This window comes from Phocoena phocoena, chromosome 9 (genome assembly GCF_963924675.1).
Source record: "Phocoena phocoena chromosome 9, mPhoPho1.1, whole genome shotgun sequence".
Classification (NCBI taxonomy): domain Eukaryota; kingdom Metazoa; phylum Chordata; class Mammalia; order Artiodactyla; family Phocoenidae; genus Phocoena; species Phocoena phocoena.
Genome location: NC_089227.1, coordinates 36,247,846 through 36,271,502, shown reverse-complemented (window position 1 = coordinate 36,271,502; position 23,657 = coordinate 36,247,846).

Below are 23,657 nucleotides of genomic sequence, written 5' to 3'. Positions count from 1 at the left end.
TGTCTGTTCCCCCTGCTAAACGGAAAGTTCCTTGAGGACAAGGTCGTACTTTCTTCCTCATCAGTCATATAGTACATTCTCTGTCAGTCCTGGTTATGTTGCAATTTACTGATTTGAATTCATTAAAATTGATTTTTCTTGCTCACTGGACTTGGCAAACCCTTGTTTCATTGTAATTTTTCCTCAAATGCTCCATCCATTTGGAATTAAGAAAGTGGACACAGAAAATTAAACTTGAACCTGGCTACTACATGAAGTCATACAAAATTGAGTGGCTGGACAAATATTTCTTTATTTTTCCATTATCTTTCTTTAATAAGCATGCATTTCTTATTGCTTTACTTTGAAATTAGTCACTGGCCATTTGTTTCTCATTTTAAAGCAAAAATATTTTCTTAACTTCTCTTGTATGTATCTTTAGTCTACTCATCATAACCAAAGCAGCTGAATTTTCTAGTAAGTATCTATGGTATATACAGCATTGAGCAATATCCTGTTGATGAGAGTCAGTGTTCTTGAGTTATGGTCAATATATGCTTAATATAGCTCAACCATACACACATGAACTCATTTAAGGAAAGTGACAAAATCAGTATCCAAGGCACAATTATAGACAATAGAATAAATTGATCCTAACAAAATTATTTAAAAAATAGTTTCTTCCATGTAGTATATAAAATTATTTCCTGTGAAACAAAACATCAAACAGAATGAATCAGTATGTGATGCCAAAAACTGAGCCTTGAGAAGTGGCTAAGTTTAAAGATCTGCAGATCCTGCACAGACAGGGAGAGAAAGAGGACGCCAGTGCCATGAGAGCTAAGGAAAGAGATTGTTATTTGGAAAACGGGCAAAGGTAATAAGGGTCTCCAGGAAAAGATTATAAAGCTCTGAAGAAGTAAATAATGACAAAGTGCATGTAATGGAGTTGCAAATTTACTCACATCCTCATTTAAATTTGAAAAGAAAATAGAGCCTCTTCCTATCTCTTTAACAGTCAGATCTTTCTCGTGATATGCATCTACAAGGTAAGAAGAAAAATCTAAAGTTTGGTCCATCCAAAACCTAAATCCACTATAATATTAATCTCTGGTAAAATGAGCAGTATCTTAGAGGCTGTCTTCTTTGCCCTTGTGCAAAATGGTTTTTACAGTTTGGAGCGTGCGGTTTATTTGACATTGTAGAGGCAATGGAAGAAGTAGCCTCTGTAATCTCTTTGGCCTCTGTTGTGAAGCGGCTCACTGGTCTGCTGGCTGAGCCAAGTGGCAGTGGAAGGGCTCCTTGAGCATCTGATCCGCGTCTAGGCATCTGCTGGGGAACTTATGGTCTGGACACCCTGGACTTGGTCAGGGCACAGTCATCTTCCTGCTGACTCAGTCCCACCATAAGCTTCACAGGTACTTGACTACACAGGTGCTGAGCCTTGACTTCTGAGCTCCCTGGAAGAGCCCCCCAGCCTCTCAGCTTCCACCTATCCGCCTCAGGGCACACAGGCCCTTGTGGGTCTGATCTGGGACACACAGGAAGCAATGTAGAAGGAAACCAAACTTGGGTCTTCTCTCTGCCTAATCACTCTCCACCACCAAGTTTATCTGCTGTTTGGGGTCCAGATTGATACGGAGACTTTGAGGGCAACTTGTCCCGTGTCACACACCTTCTCCCTTTAGAACTTTAGCCTGGAAAGGGGAGATCTAGCTGTAAATATCTCTCTGGCTTCTACCTGCCCCTCCCTTTCTCTTCCTATCAACCCCTTGGGACCAAAAGGGTAAGATTTTCCCTCTTCCTCTTTCTTTTTGACTAGAAACTTTTTTTTTTTTAGTGATCAATCTTGCTAGGCCAGCTTCTAGACTTTTTAAAAAGGAGAAATAAAAGAATTTAGAACATTTTCTCAAAGTCTGGCTTTCAAGACTCTTGTCTGTCTGCATATTGCCTTTGGGCAATTTCTTTTTTTTTTTTTCTTCCTTTCTGCTGCAACTCTCCTAATCTCCCTTAAATTCCCAAGACTGTCTAAGGAAACAGCTTTCCACAAGGAAGTGAAAAAACGTAAGCACATTACATCTCTCAAAATATTATATCCATTATGTCTCATCTCATATAATGCTATTCTTTGTCTAATAAGAAAATATCTAGATTATATTTCCATGCTCTAGGAAATTCTTTTAAAGAATGCTAAATTTTGTTTGACTTCTAACATTTTAATGCCTTTTTTTTTTTAAAAAGACAATTTTTAGAGCAATTTTAGGTTTACAAAAAATTGAGAGGGAGGTACAGAGATTGCCCATGTCTCCGGCCCCTACACATGCACAGTCTCCCCCATTATCAGCATCACTTACCAGAGTGGTATTTTTTTTTTTTTTTACCAAGGATGAACCTACATTGACACACCATAATCACCCAGAGTTCATAGTCTATGTTAGGATTCACTCTTGGTGTCGTACATTCTATGGATTTGAACAAATGTATAAATGACATATGTCATCATTATAATATCACAGTATTTTCACTGCTCTAGAATGCCCTTTTGCTTACTTTTTCCATATTTGTATTCTCTCTGGGTAACAAATGTTACATTCTCTAGTCTTCTAATATTCTGAAAACACAGTGTTTACTTATTAAGTTGTTCATATTAATTTCCGCGTCTTAAAGGTAAAATCTAATTGTATTTGTAAAAGTTTTGAACCAAATGTGTTAGCATTTAAATGCCCCATTTGGGTTCCATTATGTTTGTTTATTTTCTTTATGGCACTTCAGTTCACAGTGGTGATTTTAATCCAAAATATTTGCCTTTCAAGATGCACGTTCTACAATTTACAATCCATACTGTACCTCTTCATAGAACACTGTTTGATGGTACCTACAAACTTAAGATGGCTTTTATTTTCCTTTGTGTTTGATTACATTTACCTATTGAGTTTTTGAGTGTGAGAGAACATCCCTGAATGTTTATAGTGGTTCATTTTTTCTGAACTCGTTTTGGTAGAGTTGGTGGTTCTACTCTAGCTGTTTTTAAACTCTTGAATTAAATTATAGATACATTTTTGGCAAAGGAAAAAATTTAAATTTGAGGTTATCCACTGCAAGCTTCAGAGTAAGTGAACCAAAATTTTAACTGTGTGATTTAATCATTTTAAAAGTGGTAGACCCAGTTTTGACTATAAGTACAGTCATATCAGTGGGAAAGGACGTTTGAACTAGGGGGTATAGACAAAAACTCATTTTAATTTCTGGGTATCTTCCTTAACTGTTTTATCAGATTACCATGTAGAGCAACTTGCCATTCTGTGGTTACTCACTTCTAAGATTGTAAATGTCGAGAAATGCCAGACTGTCACCTTGGACTCCAAAGTGAGATTGTTTTGTGTATATGTGGTTTCATACCCAAGTGAGTCATTCTGCCAAGAACCTTGAGAATATGTCTCGTCTAGACATTTCAATCTTAATGACTGATACACCAACCCTGGCATAAGATTAGGTATCATTAGAAAGAGGATGTAGGTGTAAAATGGTTCTATGCAAATACAAATATTATATTCTTAAACCCACAAAATCTTGACTAGTCATTTCCTCTGCTAGACTTTTCCATTCCCACCATTTTTATTATCATTTTTGTCAACAACTGCTCCTCAGTAAACCTCATATCTTTAAAACAATCTCTGCCTGTCCTATTTATATTTCTAGCATGTACTGTGAGGCCTGCCTTAGTTGCTTCAGTAAAAATCTGTTGAATAAATACTTACCTCAAGGGACTTACGGGAAAGCCATAGTATTTGCACCTCTGATATTTTTATCTAACTCTTCTTTTCTTCAGTCTTTTCCGTAAGTATTTCTGATAGCTTCGAGGAATTTGTCACTGGTTTTCACAATGTTATCCTATTTTATCAAGCAGCAGATATTAGGAGAGCTATGAATAATCATATAAATGTTACTTTTATCAGATTTCTTTGTTTTATAAGAAAGTCGGTGTATGTTAATGTAAGATATTCCTTAATTCTGAGGGAGTATTTTTGGGAATAGCAGTCAATTTAGCATGAATAAACCTGTTAGTGATGGTCATAGCGATTAAAATGGAAGTTTGGAAAACTGAATGTTAATTTTACCCAGTGCTACTCCCGTGGGCCCCCATCTTCAGAAAGTTTTAAGTTTGGAATCAAGTGGTAAAATACGTTATGAATCCACAACACTTTTCATGAAATATTTTGATGAGCATGATACAGAGGATGTATACTAAAGGCATAGCCTGCGTAGATTTTCTCTTTAGTGAGTAAAGGGCTAATTCTTCATAGGTTGAGAACACAAAATTCTTTTAGAATCACCAAGGGTAGCATCCTTTAGAAGGGTAGATCTGATGGGAAGCTGCTATTTGCCTGGGGGAGGAGAGGACCTTTCGGGTTTTGAGAATTGAAAAGAAAAATTGCCTAGTGTTGTGGCTGGACCACAATTAGGGCTGCTCTTCAGCTGATGTGCCCGTATCGGTTGTTAACTTATAAATATTTCAATACAATTGGTATACTGCTGCCTCCCTGCTTTATTTTCCCTGTTCCTTTTCCTGGAAACAGTAGACCTCCTTGCAGTCAAGCCACTAACTGGCACGTGCCCAGGGATCTTCTCGATCCTTCTCCAGTGCCAGGGCTTCTTTCAGTTCTGATTTATCCCATATAGCATCCCCTGCTGGAAAGGTTTCATTTAGGCCTGCCAAGCATGGTGTATAATCCCCTTTTTGGTAAACCTGAATGAGTGTCCAGGCCAGCACCCAAGATAATGGGCAGAGCAGAGGACTCAGCCCCAGCCACGAGGCCAAGGTCCACACCGGAGGTACAGCTTCACTCTTCACAGCTCTAGTGCTCCACTAGAGGGATGCCACTGCTCCCCAGATACTCAGACATAACTCCATCATGTTTTGGAGCTACCTGCCCCTAGAAAGCAGCACGTTGTGTCCATGGCAACGGACCACCACATGCAAATCCCCACCGCTTAAGTGCTACACTTTACACCCATGAACAGCAGGGGGTAGAAAGATCTTCAACCTAAATGGTTGAGGTAACTTTGGGAAACATTTCACCATGGGTAATGTTGGGGAGGGATCTGCCCCACCCAAGAGGAAGTAGTACCCATAACTTGGCCCACTATGTGCTAAGACCTATGTTTATTCTCCCACCAGAGCATCTCTTTAGCAGACAGGATATCGAGACAGAAACAAGCTAGTCCGGACTACCCCACGAAACAGACAAAAGCACCAGCAACTGGGGACAATTAAGGCACATTATTTCTTCCTGAACTATACATAAATAAAATACTGAAAATTAAATATTCTCTCACTTGGGAAAAACTTTTTTTCTCCTCTTTTCTTTACTATTTTATCAACTTCACAATGGTCTCAAGACCCTTAGCTCTCCTTGTCTTTAGCCAACCATAGCAGACAGAACAATGGCCTCCCAAAGATGCCCATGTCCTAATTACTGGAGTCTGTGAGTACATTATTATGTTACAGGGCAGAAGGGGTTTAAGGTTGCAGATGGAATTAAGGTTTCTTGTCAGCTGACTTTAAGATAGGAGGATTATTTTGGATTATTTGAGCGGGCCTATCTAATCATAGTCCTTAGCAGACAACCTTTCCTGCCTGTGGTCAGAAAGAGAGATATGATGATAGAAGAAAGGCCAGAAAGATGCTACTTAAAAAGGATTTGCCCTGCCATTGCTGGCTTTAATGATGGAGGAAGGTGGGTGCGGGGCATGAACCAAAGAATGTGAGCACCTCTAAAATTTGGAAAAGGCAAGGAAATAGATCCTTGCCTAGAGCCTCCGGAAAGGAATGCAGCCCTGCTGACACCTTCAGCCCAGTGAAAAACCCGTGCTGGACTTATACCCTATAGCAGGGGGCCCCAACCCCCAGGCCCTGGACCGCTACCAGTCCAATCCAATAGGAACTGGGCCGCACAGCAGGAGGTGAGCAGTGGGCAGGCGAGCGAGCGAAGCTTCATCTGCCGCTCCCCATTGCTCTCATTACTGTCTGAACCATCACCCCCATCGGTCGCATGACCCCCTGAACCATTGTCCCCCACCTTCCCCCGTCCATGGAAAAATTGTCTTCCATGAAACCGGTCACTGGTGCCAAAAAGTTTGGGGACCACTCCCCTATAGAGCTATAAGATAATAAATTTGTATCATATAAGCCATTAAGGTCGTGGTAATTTGATACAACAGCAATAGAAAACTAGTACTCCATCCCTTCCTCTCCCCCAAAAGAAAACTCAATTAAAAAGTTTATGATAATGACACAATTCTGAAATCACATTCTCTGGAGCCAAGAAAGCAGAAAACTCCCCCTCAATTCCCTTTCAGTTCAACAGACGTTTGCTTAGTTGTTTGTCTCAGTCTGGGCTTTCTGACAACATTTTCTGAAGTTACTGAGAAAACTGTCAGGGTGAGGCATGCCTTGACACACAACAGAAACATATTAGGCCCTTTGATGCTCTACAAGTCATACATACGTTGACAGCCAAACATCTTGGAAGAGAAATTCACATCCAGTTCCTAGTCTCAGCATCTATCAGTTTGGACTTGCTTCATCAGTAGTGAAGCTCATCTGAGGCCTTCCTAGAAGCCAGGGGGAGCTGTATCTGTGGGAGAGTCTGGACTTGATGGATATCTGAGTGTGGCTATGGGTAGAAGAAGCAATTGTAAATTACATATTTTTCTCTCCCATCATCTCTGATCCTTCTTGTTCAACATTATAGGCTAGTCTCAGGTGTAGAGAATCAGAAAAAGGGCCTGGTCTAGCCATGTTGGCAGAAAGCCAAAATATCATCCAAGACCACAGATGGTAGCTGTGACGGTCACTGGCTGAGAGCAGACACTGTGGGAGAAGGCAGGATGGGAGAAGGTAAAGGATCTGTTGATTAGTGCATATAAATGCATCCTTAGGCATCAGAGGGATACTTGGGAGTGGAGTATCAGGGTTGGGGGGCTAAATTCCTACATTCAACCAATGGAGGTTTAAGCAATTCTAATTCAAGTACTTAAGGGAAATCAAAATATATTTTGTGGTCCACAGTCTAGTAAGGTGTAAATATTGGTTACAGAGTGGGATTATGTCTAGTGCAACATACATTCTTATTACAAACCCTAGAATGGAACTGAATTATATTTGGGATGTTATACTGGGATGGATAGAGGACATCATATGGGTGTGATATCACCGAAATAGGATTTCTGCTTTGAAGGAACCAGCAAACTGTGATGAGATGGAATTTCAAGAAATTAAACCAACAAGCTGATTTCATATCCTGACCCGGTATAGAGAGAGATTAGGAAGAATGTCAGGAAAAAAAAAAAAAAAGAAATGCAGTCTTACTAAAGCTTGCTGAACAAGTTGATTACTTGAAATCATCAGGTAGATTCTAGTAACAGGAAGTGATCTTTAAGTCCCCTACCTTGTACAGTACGTTTTTTGAAAGAGTGAATACTTTTTTTCAGAGAAGGGTACTATGACATATGCTGAATCTAGGCCTGGTAACATTCCTATAAATCCAAAACTGAATTAACAGGAACCTCCTGTAAGAGAAACCACATCCATTTGCTTCCTTTCCAATCCCACTCCCTCTTTGCTGGCAATGGCTCTCCTTGTCCCCTTCTTGGATCAAGTAGCAAGAGCTATACCCTGGCTTCCACTGTTTTGCTCATCTCACCAGCCTATGGCCATCAGGCTCTTTTCCTAAAAATCAGATCTGACCTTGTCTTTCCCCTGTTCAAAATCCTTCAATTAGCTCCTAATCCGTAAATACTATCACCTAACCTCTTATGGTTGAGATTTAAACTCCGTTAATAAATAGTTCTTGCCTTGCTTTCTAGCATTATCTCCTGCAGTAATCCCCCTCTCCCCATGTCACCCCCAATATGTCTATTTTAACTGTAAGTGTCCAAACATGTCTTGCATCCTGCTGCTTCCATATGGAGGAGAAAGAACTTGATGTTTTCAGTGGGAAGATTCAGGTTTCAGTCCATCATTTACTAACTTTGACTTGGAGCAACTCACTTTCTCTCTCTCTTTCTTGATTTCATCATCTGAAAAGTAGGAAATTAAGATGCACGCTTACCCTACAGGGCAGCTGTCAGGGTCAAATGAGAATGATGGTGAAAGAATATTTTACACTGTAAATTATCTGGATGAAAGCTATTATAAGTGTGGTCATTCTCCTCCCCTATTAGATACCTAACTCCTGTAGGTGACTACCCCGACTTGATTTTGCTCTCTCCAAAATCTCACATAACAGGCTTCCAACAAATGTGTGACAAATTGAATGGAAACATTCCATATTGTATGACGCATTCCAATATTTACAATATGCATCATTAAAAGTTTGTACAACATAGGGTTACAGAGGACAGTAGAATTGTCACACTCTTCCAAGTACATCTGAAAGTTGGAAGCCTACAAATGAGAAATCTATTTCAATACTGTACATTCTGTTTTCAAAACTTAATTAAGGCAAAGAAATTAACATTGTGATGGTAAGTTTTATTATTACTGCTTTTCTGATACTACAACTGATAATACTATTTATAAGAATCCTAGAAGCTACATAATAGGTAAAATATGTAAAAAGTCAATGCATTTTTTTTTAAACCAAAGAGGGCAAAATGGAGAGAAGGAGGAAGAGAAAAAGAAGATAGATAGAAGCTTCCTCTGTTCATTCTTTGCATTTTGAGTTATGGAGACCCTTCCTTTCCTTACAGGTGACGTCTGAGAAAATAAAGGATCAGAGAACATAGATTTTGAAAGTTAAAAGTTTTCTTACAGCTCATCAACTCCAAACTTCTTACTTTACAGAAAGAAATTGAGATGTAGAGATGATACAGGAAAGCCGTAAATATGATTTTAAACCAGTGATTGAAAATCTGATAATGACAGATGAACTTTTTGCTAGAGGAGTTGACAGTTATCTTCAGATTTTAAACCAGTGATTTAAAATCTGATAATGACAGATGAACTTTTTGCTAGAGGAGTTGACAGTTATCTTCAAGTATATCTTCCTTCTAGAAAAGCAGACACTGCTGCTTCTGTTTCTTATAATGGTATCTTTATTTCCTAGGGAGTCTCTCCAATGTGACGGGAAGTGGTTTTCCTAAAGCCATGAATAATAGCCTCTATCCTTTGTCAGGCGCTGCAACTAGAATGCATGGAACAATACCCCTGTGCCCTGGCAGAGCTAATGAGTCTCCCAGGGCTACTAATTTACCAGGAGGGCGTAGCTTAGAATTCGGGGAGATTCTTCTTTATTTTATCAGTGCCCTTTTATTTTGTTAACCTAATGCCCCTAACATTTCCCTCCATTATACTTCTTTCCTTCCTTTTATACCAAAGTCCTTACATGAAAAGTGTATGCTTACCACCTCCCTTTACTTTACCTCTCACCCCTTAATTTGCTTTTTGGCTGCTTTCCATAAACCAATATTCTCTGTATCAGAGACTTCTCGACAAATTCAGATGTCTCTTCTTAATCTTCTCCTTCTTGAATGCTTTGTCATATTAAACAAGTTTGACTACTGCCCTTCCTGAAACTCTTTCATCACTTGAATTCTAGAATCCTAAACAAGAAACTTCCTGACCGCCCCTGACCACCCCTCCAATTACACTTCATCCTCCTGTCTGTTTTCTGTGGCTATTGCTGAGGCTCACAGGTTTTCTTACTCTTATCTCTCAACAGATTTACCTATGTTGATGGCCTCAGCGATCACATCCATGTTGATGATCCCCAAACCTTGGTCTCTAGTCCGGATCTCAAATGAGCTTTCTAATCTTGTAATCCCAGCTGCTCTTCTTCAGATCTCTTACCATATCCCAACTTAACATCTCTTAAAACTAAACTCGTCATCCCACTGACTGAATTGTGCCCCTTTCCAAAACACCTTTAAAATTATTTTAAAAAATACAAATTTCTAATTTTTTACATTTCAAACACATATTTTTGTTCCTACTTTAAAAACATACTTGAAGAATGACTTTTTTTGATTATTTATTCTGTTTTCATTGCAAATGCCTTCATTTCTATGCCTGCTGTCATCACCTGAATCCATCCATCTCTTCACCTACCATCATCCCCCATTTAATTGTCTTCCAGACAGATTTACTTATAAAGGGTCTGTACAAGGAACTTCCATGCCAGTTTTCAGTGGATTAAGTTGATTAAGTAGTCCTGAGTACATTAAGCAGTTCCACTCAGTAGAACTAATCCTCACCTGCCTTTAACCTGGCTTCTCTAAATCAATCACCATGTGCCCGCCTGTCTTCTCTGTTACAGGAGGGTAGGATCAGTCCAACAGCAACCAATCTATCTTTTGTTTGTTCTTATTTGGGTTGGGAGTAACTCCATGAGGAATTAAGAAAGTGGAGAAAAATATCCTCCCACAATGACGGTTTATCTAATAATGTCCTACGCCAAGGTCATCCTTACTCCTAAGAGCTATTGATTCATGATCTCTAGTTGTCATTTCTAGATTTTGCCAAAAAGTTACTGCCCTTCACGCAGCTCAGCTTCCAACAACAGAGCACTTGGCTGCTTTACTTAGAAAGGCTAGCTTCTGTGCCAAACATATGTGTCCCTCTGCGGTCTTTGTAGCTGCAATCTGTTTTAAAAGTCAAGTATGGGTAATCATGTCAGGGAATCGGCATCTATATTGTAACCCTTGAAGAACGTTAGTAATCAATTATTTTTCTCTGTAATCTTTAAGTCATGTTGTTTCATGGGTTTATTCATTCTTCAAGTTGTAGATTCATTCATTTGACAAATACTGTCGAGCTACTAATACTGGATAGCAAGTACTTTGGTTCTGAGAATAAAATGTCAAATATGATAGACACAGACTCTGCCTTCAGAAAACAAATACGAAACAAGCAATTACAAGGAAGCGTGAGGAGTATCATGATAAGGGAAATACCGAGTTCTGTGGAAGCATATGGTATTAATATTACCATCTCAGTTCCACTACCTGTTGGCAGTGAGGTCTCAATTAAGTCGCTTAACCTCTTGAAGGCTCATCTCCTCATATGTAAAATTGTGGCCAATAATAATACCTGCTTTGCAGATTAGTTATGAGGTTAAATTTTTAAAAAAACACTGCAGTGTTTGGCACATAGTAAGCACCCAATAAATGTTAACTGCAACAGTAAAATAACATTAATTTTATGTTATAATACCATTTTACTGTGTTCATTCATATTCTTAAATTTTAAATTTTTTTAAGTCTTTTTTTCTTAATTCTCAGCATTGAAGTTTTTAATAAATTAACATATCAGTGTATTCCTCAACATGCCTACTTTTGTTCCCTGGCAAAACCATGTAAGCTGTGGATTGTACTGTTAGACTGAAAGAGAATAGTGCATTTCTAATGCTAACATGAGGAACAATGCTAAAATAAATGCCTAACTTCTGGCATTCTTGCTTTTTTTTCTTACTTTTCCCATGAAAGGTCTACATATTATCTAAATGTCCTGCTCATCTTGTAAACCTTGAGCCTCTTAATATGGTGTCTGGCAAATGTTAGGTTCTCAACAAAAATAATTGTTGAACATTTGTTAAGGCTGAGGAGATTTACTTTTTAAGTTCTTTTTTTCCCCCATCCTTCAAATGAGTACCTACTGCAAATTTACAGATCTATTTAAAGAGAATTGGAAGGTTCCAGAGTTAGTTGTCACATAGATGAATTTTCAGGTTGGCATTTATCTGATCTAACATTGAGTAGCGCCCTTTACAAACCTAGCTTTGGGACATGACATTGCCAGTTGCCCGAGCTCGTGCTTCGTAGACACAGTTATTGCCAATTGTTGTAATGTTGATATGAAAAAGGCAGCTACTGGATTTAGCAGTTGTTCCAGTAAATCATTCTACAGCTGGCTGAGAGTCACAATCCATAGTCTTAAATAGATATATCTGTCATTAGTTTTATTAGCTTCAGTTTTATGTGTGTCATCTGTTGGTTTGGGGTATAGAAACTGGTGTGGGCAAATGTTTTTCTCAAAATGCATTTTTAAAAAAAATGCACCGATTCATTTTTGCTCCACAAACTCAGAATTCACAAGCAGTTTTGTATTTTACCTATATAATCTTTCACATTACTGAATGTTCATTTTAGATCCCAGAGTCCAGCTGAGGCTATCTGAGATGGATAGAGGTCTGTTTGTCCTGTGTCATTCCCTAGTTGCCTCTAACAACGAGGGAAAGCCTCTAACTGTTGGAGAAACTGTAACTGAGAGTCTATTTTCATCAAATTGAGAGAACAAATGATTGACTGATTAATGTATATACAATCAACTTAATGAATTTGAGGTTGTTTCCACTCTAAGCCCAGATATGCTAACTTGAAATAATTACAGAAAACAAAGAGGAAGAGGAGAAATGCTACATTAAAGAATCCCGGACAGGAAAATGTATAAGACAAGACATAAACCTTAGCTCTGAGCTTCCTACTTCACAAGGGAAAAAGAGAAACATGATTACTTCATTCTCATTGTTTGGAACAATGGCCCTCAAACTGGTCCTCCCTAAGGAAGGTTAAAGACCAACAGCCAGGACCAGGGCCTCTTAACCCTGAGCCAGCAAGAACAGCTCTAGTCACCTGCTCTCCATTTTGGGAAAAGGCACAGGCTTTAGATAGACCACAGTCTACATGACTTTATTTTCTTTTGTAACTTGATAAATGACTCATCTAATTTGAGGAATCATATAGTTCAAGAGAAGAATTTTTTTTTCCTGGTACAGAGTTCTAGGAGTAATTTTCCAGCTATGGAATATTAAAAAATCTATACCAGTTTTTCATAAAAACACAGAGGCATATACAGTAACTTATGTTTATTTCTAAAAGTGTTTCTCAGTAAAAAAATCCATGGCATAACATTGAAGTGTGGTCCTGTAAAACAATTCCAAATAGCCTTTATTTTTGGATTACAATAACCTCCTAACTGGTCTTGTCTTTTCCTATTCATTTCCAAAATGCTACCAGTTATTTTTCCAAATATAATTTGTACAATATCATGGAATTCATTAATAACTACTTAGTGAAAATCTATGCACCTGTGAACCTAAAACTGCTCGAAAAAAAAATAGGCTTATTTTAAAAAATGAAACCCGTGGACCTCATAGACACACAAAAAAGCTTTGCCATAGTTTGTAAGGCCCTTTATACTCTGCTCCCAGACTATTTTTCCAGTTTCATTTGACAATGATTTCCCCAGGATAAGTACAGTTGTTTTTTGGGTTTTTTTTTTAACATCTTTATTGGAGTATAATGCTTTACAATGGTGTGTTAGCTTCTGCTCTACAACAAAGTGAATCAGTCATACACATACATACGTTCCCATCAGTTGTTTTTTTTTTTTTTTTTTGAAGCCAGACTGCCCCTTTTAGACCAAGAGCTCCAAACAAACATCACAAATTAATCACAGCAGACTTTCACATGAACAAGGATATAGCTTCAGATTTTTCATTAATCAACTATTGCTTCCAAGTACCTATCTACAAACTCACGGGACACGGGAATTTGTTCGTAAGATGCAGAATATTTGGCAGCCCATTTATGCTCTCTCCCACTTTTTATACCACAACATTGAACCTCCTGTAATTTGAGGAACACACCGTGCTTATTTATGCCACCCTGACTTTGAACATGCTGTTCGCCTTACCTGGAATTCTCTTCCCCTTTCATGTCTTTCATGTAAATTCATATTTCATATTTCAGATGTTTTCTCAGGTGTCACTTTTTCTTTGTGATTTCCATGATACCACTCCATCCCCATAACCCCAAGGAAGCTAAACTTTTTCTCCTCTGTGAATTATAATTATCTGTATGTTGACTCCTCAACTAGATTAAGAGTGAGCTTTTGAAAACAGGAGATGTGCCATATTCATCTTTGTCTTCTTAACACATAACGTATTTCCTAGGACACAGGAGGTTCTTAATAAAGACTGGACAATTATTGAAATACACAAGAAAACACATATCTGTCTCTAGTGTATCCCTTCACCCTCACCACAGCTTCCTCGACTAATTCATTTTAGTTGTGTATAAAGGGCAGAACAAAAGTCAGGTCCAGGCTTAGTCTTTACTACCAGTTAAAATAAGATGTAAAGTGTCCACAGTGGATTAAACTGGTTAATTACTAAAGCATTCTGGCCTAAAGAAATGAGAATCCAATTAATCTATAAGAATATCCTCACTTCATCAATAGGAACTAGTTAGAAATACAACTTTAAGGACCTTCTAACCTTTCTTTCCATTTCTTTTAAAAAGAGATAAGGAGATTAGGCTGTAAAACATGGAAAACAGATTTAAATTAGGCAGAAAGAAAGAAACATGCCTTTACAAAAGATTTTTCTATCACGAAGTATACATAAACCACTAGGTCTAAATAGGATTTTCTCATAAACTTGAGTAGAAAACATTCTCTGCACATGCTATGGGCTTGCCATTCTAATGATGATGAGAAACATGCATTTGAAAAACAATATAGGAACAATATACTTTGCCTGATGTCTCCTCTTTGTATTTGACTAGCAGTGTAGTCGGAGGAGGTCCATGAAATGTTGACCATGAAGTTGTCAACACTGCAAGAGGATTTCCCTTGCCCAATTTAAGGTTGCCAGGTATTTGATTTGAACTTGGTCATGTCGATAAATAAGGATCTCCATCCAAATGCTGAACAATTGTTCTGATTTCCTATTTCCACATCACCAGCAAAGATTCTAGGTTCTTAAATAGTCACCACAGGTACAATCTAAATTAATATATATCCCAGTATGGACTTTTTTTTCCTTACCTACTCTTTCCAAGTCTCATCTTTTTATTCTTCATTATTTCCTTACTTCTTAAACCAGGAGTCCTTGGGACAAGTTTCTGGTGTCCCTAAATCCCTAAAACTGCATACAAAACATTCTACAAATGTTCATATTCTCCTTGGAAAAGGGTGCAGAGCTTTCACAAATTTTCCAAAGGTTGTGTGCTCCTAAACCATGAAAAACTGCTCCATGGAAAGTTGCTTTCCTCTCAGTATTCCCTCCTGAGCAATCTTCACTTTTTATTTTCTGCTTTCTCTGTTGAAGCTTTACAACCGTCAGAGCTTCATTTCATATTTCTATTTGGATGACATCCTGCTTCATAGCCATTAGCTACCAGGCCCTAACTCACTCTCAAGCTTTAGATCTGTATTTCCAAATGATACTGGACTGACCCCTTAAACTCATTTTGTCATTCTAAAATATTGATTGAAGTCCCACTCACTGCATTTGGCACTAGAAAGACAGGACAGTCTTGAAAGACATTTTTATCTATATTTTCATAACTCTCATTTCCTGAGCATGTAATATGTTCCAGGTTTCACCTGTATTACTTTATTTAATTCTCATCACAAACCTGTGAGGCTTACAGATGAAGAGACATAGTCTCAGAGAGAGTATATGACCTATTGAAAATTACCTATCTGTGTAGCTGGAAAAACTCATTTTGAACTGGCATGTATGTCTCTAGGATCCAAGTTTCGGACTACTTTGTTACACAGTCTCTATTATAGTATAATCACAGTTTAGCGTTGGAAGCAGATCACTGCAGTAACATGTAAAATATGATAAGCACAGGATCATTTACTACTTAAAAACACTCTATGATTTCCAGTGGCTAGAGGATTAAGTCCATACTCTAGCCCCGTTTACGCTGCCTCTCAGCCCTCGGTTGTCACCACATTCCCAACACATTCTGGCATCTAGTCACATCAAACTACTGATCCTTTTCTCAATACATCATGCTTTCCTCTTGTACTTCTCTACCTTGTATGCCATTCAGTTGGCTGGAAAATCATTTGCCTGTCCCTCTTGTCTTCTTAGAAGAGTTCTGTTTTATTTTCAAGATCTATTGCTGCGCCCATCCCCCAGATGCTCTGAGTGTTGGCTGACCAGGCTTACTGCTTTCCCTTCTCCTTATCATTTCCCTCTGCTTTATGGAAGCCTCTGTGTCCCGCATCCAGGAGGTTATCCATCCTTCCTTCCTCCCTGACACGAGCCAGGCTTCTTGCCTCTAGGTGGGACCGACTGTGACACAGTTCACATCCCAGGCTGGCTCCAGCTGCGACCACTCTCCTGCCTAGGTCCTCCCCCTTCCAATCCTACTTCTCACATCCTCTTCTCCTGAGAGCACTCCCTCTGTACAAGCTCTTAGGAATGTGCCCTAAAACAGAAGGAAAAGAATTTTTCCCTTGAGAACATTTTAGAAATAATAATTGTCAATGAAATATTATTTTAAAATATATTATTCCCAGTATGTGCTTTTGGTTTGAGGTAATTTTGTTAGATGTTAAGATACGAGCTAGAATCAAATGAAATCTGAATCAGAACTGAATATAACAGCAGAAAAATGTAAGTCATTAAATAATTTTGCCTCTGTCTTTAAACCTTTAACGAACCTAGCAAGACTTTCCTTTCACTGTCTTCAGACCTTGCCCCAGGTTTTTCCTGACTTCCTCAAGCCCTGTTTGCTGGGTAATGCCTGGTCTTCAGCAGTTAGCTTATCACTTCAGAACCCCCGAGGTTAGACTGGGCATCCTTTTTACGTGCTTTCAGGGTACCTTGTGTTTACCATAATCCTCAAACTCATCACACTCCATTGTGATTTCCTGTTCACTTCCCTCATCCCAATACTCAGTATATTTTCTGAAAGTGAGGCAAGGACCATGTCTTATTCTTGATGCTATCCCCATTACTCAGTGCACTCAGGTACTTAAATATTTGTTGAATGAATGCATCCTTTATGCCTATCAAATAAATATACTGTACAATTTTTTTTTTTTTTTTTTTTTTTTTTTTGCATTACGCGGGCCTCTTACTGTTGTGGCCTCTTCCGTTGCGGAGCACAGACTCCAGACGCGCAGACTCAGCGGCCATGGCTCACGGGCCCAGCCGCTCCGCGGCATGTGGGATCTTCCTAGACCGGGGCACGAATCCGTGTCCCCTGCATCGGCAGGCAGACTCTCAACCACTGCGCCACCAGGGAAGCCCTATACTGTACAATTAATGAAATGATCTGGCTTCAGCATATAAACCAAATTACCTAGATTATCTCGAATTACAAGCAATATATCAAACTTGTTATTGACATCTGAAAAAAAGAAACATTGTAGCTGAGAAAACTTGACAGTTACCAAACCAATAATTAAACATAGCACGAATGCAATTTTTAGGTTGTTTAAGTTCAACAATCAAATGTTCAGGCTATGTTGTGTTAAGTATATAAATTCAACTCAAACACATGTTGATTAAGCACTTAACATTTCACCAACATGGTTTTCAATTGCATGAGAATTATGGCTTATTAATGAAAAAAATTATAAATAATATGATAAAATTTAAAAGTTAAGGAACAAACACATGGCACAAGCAAGTACTTTATGAGATTGATAGAATATTCTTCAAATCAGTTATATATTTCCTGACTTTGCTACATCACTCTGGTTTCAGCCTGGCTCCTGACTAATCTCCATTTTTATGTGTGTCTTCTTCTGTGCCCTTGAGACAGACAGACAGACACACACTCACACCTATTTATCTATCTATCTATCTATATGTATATATCGATGAAACTAGGAATGGTTTTGATCCCTTATGACTTAAATTCATTCACTTGGACCTCAATTATGATAAACACTCCAGTTCTCCCCTAAATGTGCATCAACAGATGAATAGATAAAGAAGATGTGGCACATGTATACAATGGAATATTACTCAGCCATAAAAAGAAACGAAATTTAGTTATTTGTAGTAAGGTGGATGGACCTAGAGTCTGTCATACAGAGTGAAGTAAGTCAGAAAGAGAAAAACAAATACCATATGCTAACGCATGTATATGGAATCTAAAGGAAAAAAATGGTACTGATGAATCTAGTGGCAGGGCAGGAATAAAGATGTAGACATAGAGAATGGACTTGAGGACACGGGGGCTGGGGAGAGGGGTAAGCTGGGGCGAAGTGAGAGTAGCATCGACATATATACACTACCACATGTAAAATAGATAGCTAGTGGGAAGCAGCCACATAGCACAGGGAAATCAGCTCGGTGCTTTGTGACCACCTAGAGGGGTGGGATAGGGAGGGTGGGAGGGAGGCTCCAGAGGGAGGGGATATGGGGATATTTGTATGCGTATGGCTGATTCAAGTTGTTGTACAACAGAAACTGACACAGTATTGTGAAGCAATTATACTCCCATAAAGATGTATTAAAAAAAAAAAGAATACTCGTGCCTTAATGGTGGTTTGGTATGTGGGCTGGTTTAAAGATAAAAGGTCTCTTGGCTCCACAGATGCAACAAAAACTGTTTCTGGGGGGAAAAAGATGATAAGAAAGATTATTTTATTACTTTAGAAAGTATGAGGTCAGAAAGCACAGAGCAAAATTTTTCCAAATCTGCTCAAAATCTTGACAGACATAGAGTTATGTCTGTCAGTCCGTTTCCACTTACAGAATCATCATAGTGCTTCTAATTATTACGATAAAAATGTAACAATAACAGGAAAATATAAAATTGAAGTGAAGATTTTTCGTTTCACTTATAAGAAAGGTATCATTCAAACTCGTGGGCGTTCTTAGGACTAGAGACTTCGAATGTCTAGATACCTATAGAATGTGCAATTGCTGCCCCTGTGTTATTCGCCCAACAGAACCAATATTTCACAAAATTTGTTTAGAACAATATTATCTGAGTCAAATTAATGACAAGAAAATACCATGAGACATTTTTAACAGCCGCTTGTCATGTCAATACCCTTTTTTTTTAAAAAAAAAAAAGAAAACAATATTAAATACACTTAGATAGTACTGTTTGGTTTTCTCAATGACCCTATGAGGTATAAATGAAATTTGCATACGTGTGTATCAGGACAGGAAACAGAATAAGCTCCAGGTTCTTTAAGTAGATGGAAACTAAATACAGGGCATTAAAAGCTTACAAAATAATTGGAAAGGCTAGAGATGGAGGCTGTAGGCTGGGCATCCAGAAATGTTTCCAGAACATGGCAGAACTGACCTATTAGCGGAACCACTACTTCTGCTTCAGTCAGAAAGGTGAGGAATCCCGAAGTCGCTACAGAATTTGAGTTCAAACGCACACTGCTGTAGCTACAAGTAAGGAATCAGGAAACCACTGCTGCCACTGCAGCAACCTCTCAAAACCCATGAAACGCAGAACTTGGATGCTGGAACCTATCACACAAAAATCATGTCTTCACAATCTTTATTAGCAGAAAACAGTGCAAGCAGCAGGAAGATGACCTCCACTTGACTTCTGCCTTCTAAATCTTAACAAGGGCATCTAATTGGCTGAACCTAATTTGCATCTGCAACTTTAATTGTGCAGGAATCTGGGAAGTGCAGATTTTAGCCTTCAAGCTTCTGCAGTACAGAGATGCACACTGCAAAGTGGACAATGGTTTCAACCGGCCACATCCACCTTACGTGATTTGAAGATTTTAGAAATTTCTTACCCAAGATCACAGAACTAGCAAGTGCTAGAGCAACAAACTTGAATTCAAAGATTTTTGGCCACTTGCCCAGTGCTCTTTCCACTACATCAGTCTACAGCACTCATTACTCTGTGAAGACATTTGCCAAAGGAGACATATTTTCAAATCTTGTGCTAATTATATTTTCAATGAAGCATTAATTCAGGCATCTGTGATTATTGTTACCTTTTAGTCTTATGTCAAATCTAGTTGTTCTTCCAAACTAAGACTTAATCTTATTTTACAGTACTTACAGTTAAACCAACATAGCAAGGGTTTAATACCTTTGAGTATTTTTCTCAGCGGGCTTGCTGCTTAATCCATTTAATGTCAGAACAACACAAGCCTTCTTATTAAAATGGGGGAAAGGACATCGTTAGAATACATTAGTGGCTGTCTTTCTGCTGGGTAAGACAGCGAATACGGCAATATTTGTACCTCATCTTTATTTTAATTTGCATTTTCTGCTAACGGTGCAAGGAAAACATTTAAAAAGAAAAGATATGGGGTGCTAAATCCTCTTGAATTTTAATCTACATAAAAGAAAAATAGAAGACTGAAACTTCTCTTTGAGAAATCTTCCTAAGTGTATACTTCAATATTGAAATTAAAAATATGGAATATGCAAATAAAATACTTGGACAAATTTTAATGTATCTGTAATATATCATTAATAAAAATTAAATCACAACTTTCATTCCAAATGCTTTTTACAGCAACTTTGGGAACATATTTTTATATGCACATTTAATGATATAAGTACAGAAATTTCTTATCTATACATTAAAAGAAAAATATAAATTACTAGATAACTTGTATATTTAGACTTGATAATACTATGTGAAAATTAAAAGAAGGGGTTAAATTCATGTTACTACATAAAAAATCATTCAGTTCTTGCCCAAGTTAGCATTTAACTCTGAGCTGTTCAAGAATAAAAAGAGTTAAAGTTTGCATTTTTTATCTTTCATATGCTTTTCATCTACTGTCAAAACACCCTAGCAGGATTTAGATTGGTATTTTGATTAACACAGGTGTATGTTTGGGTGCTGGTGGTAGTGATGCTTTGCTTCAAAGAATCATGTAAAAAGTTGACATAAATCTTAGATCACAAAATCTTAGTTTAAATAAGTAAATATGGAAAACTATAATGTTTAATAAATTAAATAATTGAAAATCCTATTTCCTGAAGGGTTTAGATAAGGATTGTTTACATTATAAAATAATCCAGATGGTATTCCATCAAATACCAATGTACTCCAAAACGATTATTGATTTCCATGCTTTTTTTCAGAAACACATTTGTTTTATGTGATTCTTTATTTATAGACCCAGATAACCAGGGTGGATTCAGCCTGAAGCAGGTACGAAAAGAATGTGCAAGGTTTATCCAAAAGCTGGGAATAAATTGAATCCTTCTAAGCCATTCCCATCAGGACTCCTTGCCACTCTTAAGGCAGATGGGAAGTCGATCGATGTCCAGGCAGGAAAGCAACTCAACTGAAGTTTACAGTTTTACAAGGGAAATTCTTTCACCCTGCCTTAGAAGGGAAGGGTGGAGAACCCAATGTTACACAGGACACTCCACCCTCAGCTACATCCCCTTGATTAATTATGTAATCAGATCTCCTTTATCACTATCTACTTACCAATCAGGTAATGGCAGATTTTTCTGATGCTTGATATAGACGTTGCTTTAGGAGGGTCCTGAGAGCCTTCCTTATTATACTTGTTTGGCATAGCATTAATGTCAAAAGATTTAACTTGGGGTGCAAGTTAACAATTTCCCCCCAATTTTTTTTTTTTTTTTTTTTCCTTGCTGTACGCGGGCCTCTCACTGTTGTGGCCTCTCCCGTTGCGGAGCACAGGCTCCGGACGCGCAGGCTCAGCGGCCGTGGCTCACGGGCCCAGCCGCTTCGCGGCATGTGGGATCCTCCCGGACCGGGGCACAAACCCGTGTCCCCCGCATCGGCAGGCGGACTCTCAACAACTGCGCCACCAGGGAAGCCCACCCCCAAGAGATTTTTAAAAAGCTATTAGTTTAGCATGTAAGCCTTACAGACATAAATCCTGATTACTGATGCACGGTAATGTCTTATGCAAGTCAGGGAGTGCTATTTGTAAGGTAATGGAAACTATTAGCGTTTTAGTATATGTAAGTAACTGGTGGATACAGCAAAATGAATAATTTGTTGTTAACGTAAACCAGCTAAGTTCTTCAAATGCACAACTAACTACTGTACACGTACATCCTTCAGTCCACAGATGGTGCAAAATGGGAATCTCGGCTTCTAAGTTTGTTCTCAAACCAGAGGAGTGCAGAAATTTCATTTGTGTCTTCTTTCACTTATCTTCAATATGTTTCCTGGAATATAAAGGGCTAGAGAAAGTTCCAAAGCTTTATCTCATGTAAGAGCTGGGTGGGTAATGTATCAGTCCCGGTCTCACTGAAACAGTTATCAGGTCTCAAAGAATTATTTTGTCTGGGAATTCTAAACTCGAGGGTAAATGGCTATTTGTTTTGCTCTTATTTTTTTTCTCTTTTTATTTTGAACACTTTTAACATATGGAAAAATTGCAAGACTAACACAACAAATGCCTATATTCCCTTCACAATTGTGTATACATATAAATATACATATGTATGTGCAAATACATTTTTTTCTTAAATAAATTGCAGACATCAGGATATTTCATACTTAAATGTTGCAGCATGCATTTCCTGAGATCTCATTCACAACCACAACACAATTATCACCTCTAAAAGTCCTGATATCCAGGCCACAACCTAAATCAACTAAATCAGAATCTCTTGAAAGGGCCCTAGGCATCAATATTTTTTAAAGCTCCCTGGAGATCACAGTGTACAATAAAAGTTGAGGGTCACTGTCTACAGAATGATTAAATTCAAGTTAAATATTTTCAACAAAGGATACATCGTTTTTGTTTTTTAATATGCATAAGAATGTGCTAGTCTTTTAAAGTTTAGCAGATCTAAATTATAGATTTTAGGACAGAGTGTCATAATAATTTATATTTCCTTAAGTTTTTCTTATCATGTTAATATAATTTTCTTTTAAAATATTTATCTAATATAAATATATTTGAACTTCATTTCAGTATCTTCTATATCATGATTTTAAATGCATAAAATATGCATTGTTATGTAAATCTTAAATATATTTATATCAAAAGCTAAATAACTTTAAGCACAAGATATTTATACATATACATTATTTAATAAACTGTTTGTCAGATATGAATCTTAGCACATAAAATATAAAGCTTCTTAATAACTTTTTCATAATCAAATGTCATAAGAATAAAAGGTCCAGCAAGCAAAAGTTAAAATCTAAACCTAATACACGTTAATATTTTAACAGAGAACGTTTTTTCATTTGTTAAAAATCTTGACTTTTTTACGACAAAGCATTCTTCCTAAGTAAATAGAGGTAATTTTGACCAACAACAAATTATTCCTACATTTTATTGTAGTTTTCCTATCAGTGTTAAGATTAATATTAGCTTAAAAGGTATTAACAGACACTGCAGAAATACAAAAGATCATGAGAGATTACTACAAGCAACTCCATGCCAATAAAATGGACAACCTGGAAGAAATGGACAAATTCTTAGAAAAGCACAATCTTCTGAGACTGAACCAGGAAGAAATAGAAAATATAAACAGACCAATCACAAGCACTGAAATTGAGACTGTGATTAAAAATCTTCCAACAAACAAAAGCCCAGGACCACATGGCTTCACAGGCGAATTCTATCAAACATTTAGAGAAGAGCTAACACCTATCCTTCTCAAATTCTTCCAAAATACAGCAGAGGGAGGAACGCTCCCAAACTCATTCTACGAGGCCACAATAAGCCTGATACCAAAACCAGACAAAGAGGTCACAAAGAAAGAAAACTACAGGCCAATATCACTGATGAACATAGATGCAAAAATCCTCAACAAAATGCTAGCAAACAGAATCCAACAGCACATTAAAAGGATCATATACCATGATCAAGTGCGGTTTATCCTAGGAATGCAAGGATTCTTCAAAATATGCAAATCAGTCAATGTGATACACCACATTAACAAACTGAAGGATAAAAACCATGTGGTAAT